The 13,852-nt window shown below is 34.6% G+C and overlaps 1 protein-coding gene across 1 annotated transcript in view; it reads left to right on the forward strand.

Annotated features, from left to right (window-relative positions):
- Window positions 1-13,852, forward strand: part of NAALADL2 (N-acetylated alpha-linked acidic dipeptidase like 2) — a 1,059,167-nt gene that overhangs the window by 661,393 nt on the left and 383,922 nt on the right. The window lies entirely within an intron of this gene.

A 13,852-nucleotide genomic window follows, 5' to 3' on the forward strand; every position in this document is an offset into this window, starting at 1 on the left:
ACAAAGTAACAAAAAAAATCATGCCGTTTGTGATAATGTCTTGCTAGAGTTATCTATTTATTTTTTAAATTTAGTTACTTCTCACCTGTTTCAAAGAAATTTTCAGAACATCTTTCCTATTTATTGGTAGAGTTCACACTTTTGTTTCTGCATTCTTTTTATGACTTTCACTAAAATGATATGTATTATATCTCGGAATGAAAGCAATCATGCCACTACTGCAGGGTGGTTTTCTCCCAACCCCAAGGGCTACTGGTGTATATTAGAAAGTGACCTTTTAGATACCCACCGAGTGTCCAGTATCACAGACACTGAACTAGAAAAAGAGAGGGATAATGAATGGTGCTTTGGATTAGCCATAATTCTTGATTGAAATGTAATACAAACTAACATTTTATGACTTTCATAACGTATTTTCTAGTTTAATAATTTTCACTGACATTTCCATATGTAGTATAATAAAGAAGACATTATGAAAGATGAAATAGATAAATCTGTACATTTAAGATCAGCCAAACCCCAGTGTGCATGCGTGTAAATTATATCCAGAACTGTAAGTGAGTCTCTCCTTCTCTTTGTACTGCTTTGAAATCTCTGAGTTTCTTACATGTCTGGAAAAAATGTCAAAAGAGGAAAATCAGCTGCATTGTCTCCCCTGGGAAGTTAAGATATTCCTGAATAGGTTATCAGGAAGAAGGAAGTATGAGCTCAAGTATCCAGAAACTAGTGAGAGTTTAAAAATTATGTATTTTCCTTCTTGTGTGTTATAATTTTCCTATTTGAGAATCTTGGAAGATATGTAATCATTGAAATTCATAGGTAAATAGAAGTAAACTATTAAGGAATATCAAATCTATAGAAATATCTACCTATAGAAATATTAAATCTAAAGAAATATCTGCAAATATAATGCTATTTAAAATGCCTTTGTATATCTTTTAATAGAGGACTATAAAATATTTTACTATCTAAATCTAATAATCTGAGAATATGACATGGTTTCTCAATAATGGCAGATGCACCTCCTTATTTGTCATTAGAGTAAACATTCTGTTCTAATTTGAAAATATTTATACTAACCAAAGAATGAACTGGAATCTGTACTGAAAGAAAATTTCTTTTGGTTGAAATTTTGTGAGTGTGTGTGTTTGTTCTACAGAACAATTTGGAAGGGTAGGATTATCACAAGTTCAAACAATCAATAGCATAAACAATTTAAAATAGTGGGGATTACTTATCTATATTTATATTAAATGTTATTAATACAGAACAAATATATATGATAATTTAAGGTATATTTGTATACAAAATTTTAATGTCACATTTTTTTCTTTAAGATATATAGGTGCCCTTAAAAATATAAATGTTAAGAGAAGTGAAGGAAACAAACCCCCGCAATAATTCATATGATTTAGTTAAAAGAACTTAACAATAGTGACATTTAAAAGAAATATTTAAAATGTTTCTTTCAAAGAAAGAACTTAATTATAACATAAGGACATATGTAACTTACAGACAAAAATATTTTATCAGTCTTTAGTGTCTTTATATTTCATCAGTTTATTTAGATTCTGTTACCATATATAAATGACATGTCCCATATAATCCAGTACAACATCCCCCCATCAGCCCAATAAGCAAACAGAACAAATTCAGAATGATTCTACATGAAACAATATTTTCTATAAAGAAAGCATGCTGATTAAATTGTGGCTGACAAAAGGTGGTATGGAATTATTAATACTCTTGTATAGCAATGTGCAGATTCTAGAAGATCTTGGTAAGTTCATGTAGTGGACTTAAATATGTCAGGCAGACTCTCTAAAGAATTAATGTACAGTACTGCATTTATTAAAAAAAACACAAAACTAGTCACATATAGACTATTTTAATGGATTATAAGCTTGATGAATACCAAAAATGTGAAAAGGTTGCCCTAAATCAAATACCAGCTTAAACTTCATTAATAATGTGTTATCCCAATCAAGGAAGATGGTAGTCTCACTGTACTTGGTCCATCAGACAATTCGGTAAGAAATTATTTTTATTTAAGTAGACTTATTGGGTAAATTGAGGTATAATTTATGTAAAATTTTCCTTTCTTGCTCGTATAGCTTGATGCTTTTGGACAAATGTATGTATTTATTTAAACACCATCTCAATCAAGTTATATAGCATTTCTATCACCCACAAAAGTCCCATCATTCAATCTCATCCCTTTACCTCCAGTTCCTGGCAAACATTGATCTGATTTTTGCCCTTACAGTTTTGTCTTTCAGAATATCATAAAAAATGGAATCATACAGTATGTAGCCATTTGTGTGTGGTTTCTTTTACTTAGCATAATGACTTTTAAGATTTACCCATGTTCTTGCATGTGTCAGTAGTCTACAGCATCTTCTAGACCACTAAGGAAACAGTCAGTAATAACTGGATGAGTGTACTATCTTTGGAGCTCTCCCTCTGGTTTGATATTCTAACTTTGGTTTTGAAATGAAGAGAAATTAAACTATTCACATAAGAAAATAAGCCATTTCCCTGAGATTAGTCCACTAAATTTGAACTAAATCATCCTGAGTGAAAAAGATGGAATCTTTTGAAGACTGAGAAATGTTTAATTAATCTAAATCCACTGCAGTGGATTATAGGTTTTCCTTGGGATTCATTAAAGCTCCACTTTCAAAAAAATTTCCTGAAGAACAGTGAAAAGTTGATGGTTACCAAAGATGGGTAATAGGAACATGAGAGTTCATTGTACTGCTCTCTCTTCTTTTGGGTTTATTTGGAAATTTTCTTTATAACTTGAAAAAAAATTCTCAAAAATACTTAAATTTTATAAGTTACAACACTAATAAATTAGTTTGTTTTCTGAAAGTAGCAATAATCTACCAGTGACTTACACACTGAATGGTAATAAAGGGCAATAACAAAGGCTTTTATTTTTTTTATTTATTTTTTTAACATCTTTATTGGAGTATAATTGCTTTACAATGGTGTGTTAGTTTCTTCTGTATAAGAAAGTGAATCAGCTATACTTACACGTATATCCCCATATCCCCTCCCTCTTGCGTCTCCCTCCCACCCTCCTTACCCCACCCCTCTAGGTAGTCACAAAGCACTGAGCTGATCTCCCTGTGCTATGCGGCTGCATCCCACTAGCTATCTATTTTACATTTGGTAGTGTGTATATGTCCATGCCACTCTCTCACTTCATCCCATCTTACCCTTCCCCCTCCCCATATCCTCAAGTCCATTCTCTATGTCTGTGTCTTTATTCCTGTCCTGCCCCTAGATTCTTCAGAACAATTTTTTTTTTTTTTAGATTCCATATATATGTGTTAGCATACAGTATTTGTTTTTCTCTTTCTGACTTATTTCACTCTGTATGACAGATTCTAGGTCCATCCACCTCACTACAAATAACTCAGTTTCGTTTCTTTTTATGGCTGAGTAATATTCCATTGTATATGTGTGCCACATCTGCTTTATCCATTCATCACTCGATGGACCCTTAGGTTGCTTCCATGTCCTGGCTATTGTAAATAGTGCTGCAAGGAACATTGTGGTACATGACTCTTTTTGAATTATGATTTTCTCTGGGTATATGCCCAGTAGTGGGATTGCTGGGTCGTATGGTAGTTCTGACTTTAGTTTTTTAAGGAACCTCCATACTGTTCTCCATAGTGGCTATATCAATTTACCTTCCCACCAACAGTGCAAGAGGGTTCCCTTTTCTCCACACCCTCTCTAGCATTTATTGTTTGTAGACTTTTTGATGATGGCCATTCTGACCAGTGTGAGGTGATACATCATTGTAGTTTTGATTTGCATTTCTCTAATGATTAGTGATGTTAAGCATCCTTTCATGTGTTTGATGGCAATCTGTGTATCTTCTTTGCAGAAATGTCTATTTAGGTCTTCTGCCCATTTTTGGATTGGGTTGTTTGTTTTTTTGATATTGAGCTGCTTCTAATTTTGGAGATTAATCCTTTGTCCGTTAATTCATTTGCAAATATTTTCTCCCATTCTGAGGGTTGTCTTTTCATCTTGTTTATTGTTTCCTTGGCTGTGGAAAAGCTTTTAAGTTTCATTAGGTCCCATTGGTTTATTTTTGTTTTTATTTCCATTTCTCTAGGAGGAGGGTCAAAAAGGATCTTGCTGTGATTTATGTCATAGACTGTTCTGCCTATGTTTTACTCTAAGAGTTTGATAGTGTCTGGCCTTACATTTAGGTCTTTAATCCATTTTGAGTTTATTTTTGTGTATGGTGTTAGGGAGTGTTCTAATTTCATTCTTTTACATGTAGCTGTCCAGTTTTCCCAGCAGCACTTATTGAAGAGGCTGTCTTCTCTCCATTGTATATTCTTGCCTCCTTTATGAAAGGTAAGGTGACCAGAGGTGCGTGGGTTTATCTCTGGGCTTTCTATCCTGTTCCATTGATCTATATTTCTGTTTTTGTGCCAGTAACATACTGTCTCGATTACTATAGCTTTGTAGTATAGTCTGAAGTCAGGGAGCCTGATTCCTCCACTTCCGTTTTTCTTTCTCAAGATGGCTTTGGCTATTTAGGGTCTTTTGTGTTTCCATACAAACTGTGAAATTTTTTGTTCTAGTTCTGTGAAAAATGCCATTGCTAGTTTGATAGGGATTGCATTGAATCTGTAGATTGCTTTGGGTAGTATAGTCATTTTCACAATGTTGATTCTTCCAATCCAAGGACATGGTATAGCTCTCCATATGTTTGTAGCATCTTTAATTTCCTTTATCAGTGATTTATAGTTTTGTGCATACAGGTCTTTTGTCTCCTTAGGTCGGTTTATTCCTACATATTTTATTCTTTTTGTTGCAATGGTAAATGTGAGTGTTTCCTTCATTTCTCTTTCAGATTTTTTATCGTTAGTGTATAGGAATGCAAGAGATTTCTGTGCATTAATTTTGTATCCTGCTACTTTACCAAATTCATTGATTAGCTCTAGTAGCTTTCTGGTGGCATCTTTAGGATTCTCTATGTACAGTATCATGTCATCTGCAAACAGTGACAGTTTTACTTCTTCTTTTCCGATGTGGATTCCTTTTATTTATTTTTCTTCTCTGACTGCTGTGGCTAACACTTCCAAAACTATGTTGAATAATAGTGGTGAGAGTGGGCAACTTTGTCTTCTTCCTAATCTTAGTGGAAATGGTTTCAGTTTTTCACCATTGAGAACGATGTTGGCTGTGAGTTTGTCATATATGGCCTTTATTAATTTGAGATAAGTTCCCTCCATGACTACTTTTGGAGGGTTTTTATCATAAATCGGTGTTGAATTTTGATGACAACTTTTTCTGCATCTATTGAGATGATCATATGGTTTTTCTCCTTCAATTTTTTAATATGGTTTTTCCATTGATTGATTTGCGTATATTGAAGAATCCTTGCATACCTAGGATAAACCCCACTTGATCATGGTGTATGATCCTTTTATTAGGCTGTTGGATTCTGTTTGCTAGAATTTTATTGAGGATTTTTGCACCTATGTTCATCAGTGATATTGGCCTGTAGTTTTCTTTTTTTGTGACATCTTTGTCTGGTTTTGGTATCAGGGTGATGGTGGCCTCATAGAATGAGTTTGGGAGTGTTCCTCCCTCTGGTATATTTTGGAACAGTTTGAGAAGGATAGGTGTTAGCTCTTCTCTAAATGTTTGATAGAATTCACTTGTGAAGCCATCTGGTTCTGGGCTTTTGTTTGTTGGAAGATTTTTAATCACAGTCTCAATTTCAGTGCTTGTGATTGGTCTGCTTATATTTTCTATTTCTTCCTGGTTCAGTCTCAGAAGGTTGTGCTTTTCTAAGAATTTGTCCATTTCTTCCAGGTTGTCCATTTTATTGGCATAGAGTTGCTTGTAGTAATTTCTCATGATCTTTTGTATTTCTGCAGTGTCAGCTGTTACTTCTCCTTTTTCATTTTTAATTTTATTGATTTGAGTTGTTCCCTTTTTTCTTTTTTTTTAATTACTTAATTAATTAATTAATTTTTTTATGGCTGTGTTGGGTCTTCGTTTCTGTGCAAGGGCCTTCCCCAGTTGCAGCAAGTGGGGGCACTCCTCATCGCGGTGCGTGGGCCTCTCACCATCGCAGTCTCTCCTGTTGTGGAGCACAGGCTCCAGACGCACAAGCTCAGTAATTGTGGCTCACGGGCCGAGCCGCTCCGCGGCATGTGGGATCTTCCCAGACCAGGGCTCGAACCCATGTCCCCTGCATTGGCAGGCAGACTCTCAACCACTCCGCCACCAGGGAAGCCCCCCTTTTATTCTTGATGAGTCTGGCTAATGGTATATAAATTCTGTTTATTTCTCAAAGAACCAGCTTTTAGTTTTATTGTTCTTTGCTATTGTTTCCTTCATTTCTTTTTCATTTATTTCTGATCTAATTTTTATGATTTCTTTCATTCTGCTAACTTTGGGGTTTTTTGGTTCTTTTTCTCTAATTGCTTTAGGTGTAATGTTAGGTTGTTTATTTGAGATTTTTCTTGTTTCTTGAGGCAGGATTTTGTTGCTATAAACTTCCCTCTTAGAACTGTTTTGCTGCATCCCATAGGATTTGGATCGTCATGTTTTCATTGTCATTTGTTTCTAGGTATTTTTTGATTTCCCCTTTGATTTCTTCAGTGATCTCTTGGTTATTTAGTAGTGTATTGTTTAACCTCCATGTGTTTGTATTTTTTATAGTTTTTTTCCTGTAATTGATATCTAATCTCATAGTGTTGTGGTCAGAAAAATACTTGATACTATTTCAGTTTTCTTAAATTTACCAAGGCTTGATTTGTGACCCAAGATATGATCTATCCTGGAGAATGTTCCGTAAGCACTTGAGAAGAAAGTATATTCTGTTGTTGTTGGATGGAATGTCCTATAAATATCAGTGAAGTCCATCTTGTTTAATGTGTCTTTTAAAGCTTGTGTTTCATTATTTATTTTAATTTTGGATGAACTGTCCATTGGTGAAAGTGGTGTGTTAAAGTCCCATACTATGATTGTTTTACTGTCGATTTCCTCTTTTATGGCTGTTAGCATTTGCCTTATGTACTGAGGTGCTCCTATGTTGGGTGCATAAATATTTTCAGTTGTTATATATTCTTCTTGGATTGATCCCTTGATCATTTTGTAGTGTCCTTCTTTGTCTCTTGTAATAGTCTTTATTTTAAAGTCTATTTTGCCTTATATGAGAATTGCTACTCCAGCTTTCTTTTGATTTCCATTTGCATGGAATATCTTTTTCCATCCCCTCATTTTCAGTCTGTATGTGTCCCTAGGTCTGAAGTGGGTCTCTTGTAGACAGCATATGTACCAGTGTTGTTTTTGTATCCATTCATCCAGTCTATGTCTTTTGGTGCGAGCATTTAATCCATTTGCATTTAAGATAATTATCGATATGTATGTTCCTGTTACCTTTTTCTGAATTTTTTTAGGTTTGTTATTATAGGTCTTTTCCTTCTCTTGTGTTTCCTGCCTAGAGAAGTTCCTTTTGCATTTGTTGTAAAGCTGATTTTGTGGTGCTGAATTCTCTTAGCTTTTGCTTGTCTGTAAAGCTTTTAATTTCTCTGTCGTATCTGAATGAGATTCTTGCTGGGTAGAGTAATCTTGGTTGTAGGATTTTCCCTTTCATCCCTTTAAATATGTCCTGACACTCCTTTCTGGCTTGCAGAGTTTCTGCTGAAAGATCAGCTGTTAACCTTATGGGGATTCACTTGTATGTTATTTGTTGCGTTTCCCTTGCTGCTTTTAATATTTTTTCTTTGTATTTAATTTTTGATAGTTTGATTAATATGTGTCCTTGCATGTTTCTCCTTGGATTTATTCTGTGGAACTCTCTGTGCTTCCTGGACTTGATTGACTATTTCCTTTCCCATATTAGGGAAGTTTTCAACTATAATGTCTTCAAATACTTTCTCAGTCCCTTTCTTTTTCTCTTTTTCTTCTGGGACCCCTATAATTCAAATGTTAGTGTGTTTAATATTATCCCAGAGGTCTCTGAGACTGTCCTGGATTGTTTTCAGTTTTTTTCTTTAATCTGCTCTGTGGTAGTTATTTGCACTATTTTATCTTCCAGGTCACTTATCCATTCTTCTGCCTCAGTTATTCTGTTATTGATTCCTTCTAGAGGATTTTAATTTCATTTATTCTGTTGTTTATCATTGTTTATTTGCTCTTTAGTTCTTCTAGGTCCTTGTTAAATATTTCTTGTATTTTCTCCATTCTATTTCCGAGATTTTGGGTCATCTTTACTATCATTACTCTGAATTCGTTTTCAGGTAGACCACCTATTTCCTCTTCATTTATTTGGTCTGGTGGGGTTTTACCTTGCTCCTTCATCTGCTGTGTATTCCTCTGTCTTCCCATTTTGCTTAACTTATTGTGTTTGGGGTCTCCTTTTCACATGCTGTACGTCCGTAGTTCCCGTTGTTTTTGGTGTCTACCCCCAATGGGTAAGGTTGGTTCAGTGGGCTGTGTAGACTTCCTGTTGGAGGGGACTGGTGCCTTTGTTCTGGTGGATGAGGCTGGATCTTGTCTTTCTGGTGGACAGGATCACATCCAGTGGTGTCTTTTGGGGTGTCTATGAACTAAGAATGATTTTAGGCTGCCTCTCTGCTAATGGGTGGGGTTGTGTTCCTGTTTCGCTAGTTGTTTGGGATGGGGTGTCCAGCACTGGAGGTTACTGGTTGTTGAGTGGAACTGGGTCTTAGCTTTGAGCTGGAGTTCTCTGGGAGGGCTCTCACTGATTGACATTATAAGGGGCCAGGAGGTCTCTGGTGGACCAATATCCTGAACTTGGCTCTCCCACCTCAGAGGCTCAGGCCTGACACCCAGCCGGAGCACCCCAACCGTGTCAGCCACACGGCCAGGTACGTGGGGAGTTTCTTGCCTTTTGGGAAATCTGAGGTCTTCTGCCAGCGTTTAGTGGGTGTTCTGTAGGAGCTGTTCCACATGTAGATGTATATTTGATGTATTTGTGGGGAGGAAGGTGATCTCCACATCTTACTCCTCCACCATCTTGAAGGTTGGTGTCCCAGTGCTTTTATATGGTCAATTTTTTCTCATAATTTTGTTACTGTTTTGAATATGTTTTTCTGTTCCCTTTGTGTGGTAAATATTTTTACAGAAATAGAAATAATTAGTTCACTTAATATTAGCTTATAAGTTTTAGAATTTAAAAACTCACAAAGAGTATAAAATAAATATTAATATTTCTTTTAAGAGTTCCATTTAAGAAATGAATATATATATATGTTAAATTATAAATTACCTCTCTTTCTGGAAAATATTCACTTCATATTAATATTTTACTTCTTATTTACATTTTATTCTGCAAAATACAGGGAAATAGTTTAAAAATATTTTCCTATAATGGTAATGCTAAAGTGTGCATTATAGACATCAAAAAAAGTATGTCAGTCATATGAAACAAAGGATTTTTGATAAAAATCTATTAAAATATTCAGAAATTAACTTTTTAGTTAGAAAAAAATCTCATCTACATGGTACTTAAGAGATTGAGATGTGAATCTTCTAATTTTTTCTCCATGGTTGGTGGTTATTCGAATGTGGGGATTGTTTCCAGTTTTCAGCTATAATGAGTTAGTTGCTATGTTTATTCTCATGTGTTGGTAGAATGGGTGCACTCATTTTTCTTGGGTATTTATCTAGAAGTGATATTGCTGGGTCACCAGGTAGACGTGTGTTTAACTTTAGTAGATACTGCCCAAGAGCTTTCCAAAGTACTTGTACCAATGACACTACCACCAGCATGAATGTATGAATGTCCTAGTTGCTCCATGTCATCCCCAACATTTGGTATTATCATCCTCATGAGTGTATGGTGGTATATTTGGGGGTTATAGTTTTCATTTGTCTGATGATTACTAATATTGAACACCTTCTCACATACCGTTTTTCTTATCAATTTGTAAGAGTTCTTTATACATTCCTGATACAGGTCTTTTGTTGGTTATATATAGTGAATTATTCTCCCAGTCTGTGGTATGACTTTTCAGTCTCTTGTTAATCACTTTATTAACTTTTGTTAATCTTTCTTATGTATATCTTCTATACAGCATTTTTTGTTCTAATATCTTATTATATAGAACATGGTGAACTTAGTTTAATCTAGTATTGATGTTTAAGGAGCATTATAAATGTTTATAATCCATCCTGTTGTTCACAAATATTTGAATGCTTACTTCATATGTATGCTTTTCATTCTTCTGGGGACTATAGGATGTTCTGTAGAGACAAATGAAGTACCCAGGTCCCCTGAATGAGTAAGGAATAGAAAATCTTTTGTAAGATACACTTTCCTGGAAAAATGTTCTTTCTTGAAAACAATTTCCACTGACCCATTAAATATATAGTAAAGGATATAAAGTCAGTGGCTTTTTATTAATGAAACACAATTGCCTTCATGCAAAGTAGGTTATGAAATTAAAGATAAGATTTCTCCCCAAATAATAGTTTTAAACATTAGGATGCAACACAAGCACATGCATCTCTCTCTATACATATTGCTGTTTCACCTTTATTTTTTGAAATCTTTCATAGATCACAGAAGGTATTGATTTTGCCTTTAGAAAAGCAGGATTTGATCATCCATGTATTAGTCAGTGTTCTGTAACTCTCAAGTAAATTGTGGTGAAATTTCTAAGAGGTTATTTTGAGGAAGCCTGGAGCATTCGTACATATGAAAGTAGTCAATCTAGATATATTCTCCTTAAATGTTGCTTTTGAAGCATCTGCCAGAAGCTTGCAAACCTGATCAAAACCAAATGATTGCATCAATATTGTAAAACTGTCCACAGGATAGATAGTGTTTTTTTAAAAGTCTGAAAAAGTAGCAAAGTTATATTTTTTATAGGGTTTTTTAATATGTTTTCTTTTTTTATATACCAAAAACTGCCCACCAGAAAATACAGTACATATATTTCATTTCAACTAAATTCATTAGAGCATTGAGCCCAGAACCAAACTACACTATGACTTCATTGTCTGTTGCAGAGTTCTAGTATGTGATAAATATTTATAGAGAATAAATATTTGTACTGTGTACAACGTTGCTTTAGGTGTGTAGGACACATAATAAGCAGATGAACTGCCTCTGTCGCCCAGGAGTTTATGATTTTACCATGAACCTAAGACATGCATAACTAGCTAAAATATAGGGGTGAATGTGATATATGGATGCTGGAATACACTGGAAAGAAATAATGTGATTGATTTAATTCAAAATTATGTGTTACATAACAATGGCACAAAGTTTGAATGTACTCAGAATCTGTCTTTTCAAATCTCAATATTTTGATCATGTAAACAAACTCCCCTTTTATTGAACCACCAGTGTTTCTTTTCAGATCACACAAACTGATGTCCATTTCCATTTCCTTCCTCAAATCAAGTGCCATGTTGTTAAGCTTCTGCTCTCTTTCTCTTGTGTTGAGGGGTACTGGTCTGCCACAGCTATGTCTGCTGTGGGACTTGTGTGGTTGTTACTGACTGCTGCAGTGCAGGTTTGCCTTCTGCCTAACCATTCCACTGTTCTATAGAATTTAAAAACAACGCATGACAGATATTTCAGACCCAGAACCTGTTGGTTCAATTCTTGAGTTAAGAGAAGCCTGACTTTCAAATAACTGAGTTATTAATGAATAGTTTTTATCTTGGTGATATGCATATACATACTAGAATTAAAAAAAAAAAAAAGCCCTAGTTTGCTAGGGCAGCCATAACAAAATACCATAGACTGGGTGCCTTAAAAAACAGAGCTTTATTTTCTCACAGTTCTAGAGGTTGGAAGTCCAAGGTAAGTTGCAGGTAGTATAGATTCTCCTGAAGCCTCTTTCTTTGGTTTGCAGCCAGCCACCTTCTCACTGTGTCCTCAAATGGCCTTTTCTCCGTGCACACCAACCTTAATTACCTTCTTAAAGGCCCTATCTCCAAGTGCAGTTACGTTGGTGGTTAGACTTCAACCTCTTAATTTTGGGAAGACATAATTTAGTCCGTATTACTGACCAAAATGCAGAGTGGTAGAGTACAGAAAATAGGGTGGTGGAATTAAAATAGTTGTATTTTCTTTTTCTTTCTTTGTTGTTGATAATTTTAATGCAGAGTACTGAAACGAAGCTTACTTTCTATTCTGCTTGCTTTAAAATATAAAATTAAATTTGACTTTGAAACATTCTTGTACTGACTTTTATGATACATGGCATAATTTTCATTTATTTGTTCCTATCTTTTATTTTTTAAGGAGAGATTCTTTGTACTCTCTTGTTCACTATGAATTCCAACTCTTTTCAGTGGATTCTGCTTTATCTTTCTTTCTGCTGCTTCTACTATAAGTAGTCAACTTAAGTGACCATAAAGACTAATAAACTGATTTAAAACCCTTTTTTACACTAATTTACCACTTCAATAAAGTCTCACATTTAAAATTGTGATTCTATTGGCAGGTTTATCTAACTCCTAGGTTTATAAGGCTTTACTTTGTGTTAAAACCAAGCAATCCCTCCAGTTTATTACTGTTTTACAATGTTTTCTGTTCAGTATACACTGACAATTTGTAAATCTCTTTTTATTTAAATCTAGATATCAAGGGAAGTCTTATTGAGATTCTGGCTAAAACTCTGAATTTCAGAAGGCAGTTGACAAATATGTGGACTATATAGCCAAAGAGCAGTGCAAACAAACTGAGGTATTAACAAATTTAGATTGAACACATTTATGTAATCAAAATTAATATTACATTCTTAATGGCTTTAGCTGACTTACTTTATGTCTGTGACGTTTTGGACACTAGACCTCTATAGAACTCAAAAGAATGGCCAGGAGAGCTATTAGTAAATCATCGTTGTTGACAAGTTGCATAAAATTGTTTCACTTACACGGCATCTTTAGTGCAGAACAATACACTTTATCATTTAAAAAAAATAAAACTTACTCGGATGAATTATTTTTTTCCCATCTGATATTTAATATGTTTTAAAAATCTACCACTTATGTCATCAGTTAATCAACTGTATAGCAACCATGATAATAATGCTTTGCCATTCTGACACATGACATTTTATGTAGGACTTTTAAGAGTAATGAAATTAATGTAAACAATCATGGATTTATGCTTTTACAAGAAGCCACCTTTTTAAGTATAAGTATTGGGATAATTTTACCATCTATTGGCACATGCTTGCCTTTGATAAATTGAGTAAGTTATGGCTTTTTTTATTTGTTTGTTGCTTTTCTTTCTCTCTCTTTTATTTCATAAATTTCAGATGTGCAGCATTATAATTCAACATTTGTATGTACTACAAAGTGATCACTACTCAAATCTAGTTCTCATCTGTTCCCATACGGTTGACCCCCTTCACTCATTTCGCCCACCCACGAACCTTCTTCCCCTCTAGTAACCACTGATCTGATCTCTGTATCTGTGAGTTTGTTTTTATTTTATTTTGTTTGTTCATTTGTTTTGTACTTTTAGATTCAACATATGAATGAAATCATATGGTATTTATCTTTCTCTGACTTATTTCACTTAGCGTAATACCTTCAAGTTTTATCCATGTTGTCACAACTGGCAGGATTTTATTCTTTTTGTGGTTGAGTAGTCTTCCATTTTGTATACATGTTACCAAGTCCAAGCACATACTGCTTGCTGCATGACAGCAATAAATTGAGAGATGTGTTGTTGGGGCAAGGAATAGTGACTTTATTTGAAAAGTCAGCAAATTGAGAAGACAGTGGACTCATGTCCCAAAGAACCATCTTCCCTGAATTAGAATTTAGGCTTCTTTTTTACTAAAAGGGGAAGGGGTATGGTTGGTTGTTG

This window comes from Balaenoptera acutorostrata, chromosome 4 (genome assembly GCF_949987535.1).
Source record: "Balaenoptera acutorostrata chromosome 4, mBalAcu1.1, whole genome shotgun sequence".
Taxonomy (NCBI): domain Eukaryota; kingdom Metazoa; phylum Chordata; class Mammalia; order Artiodactyla; family Balaenopteridae; genus Balaenoptera; species Balaenoptera acutorostrata.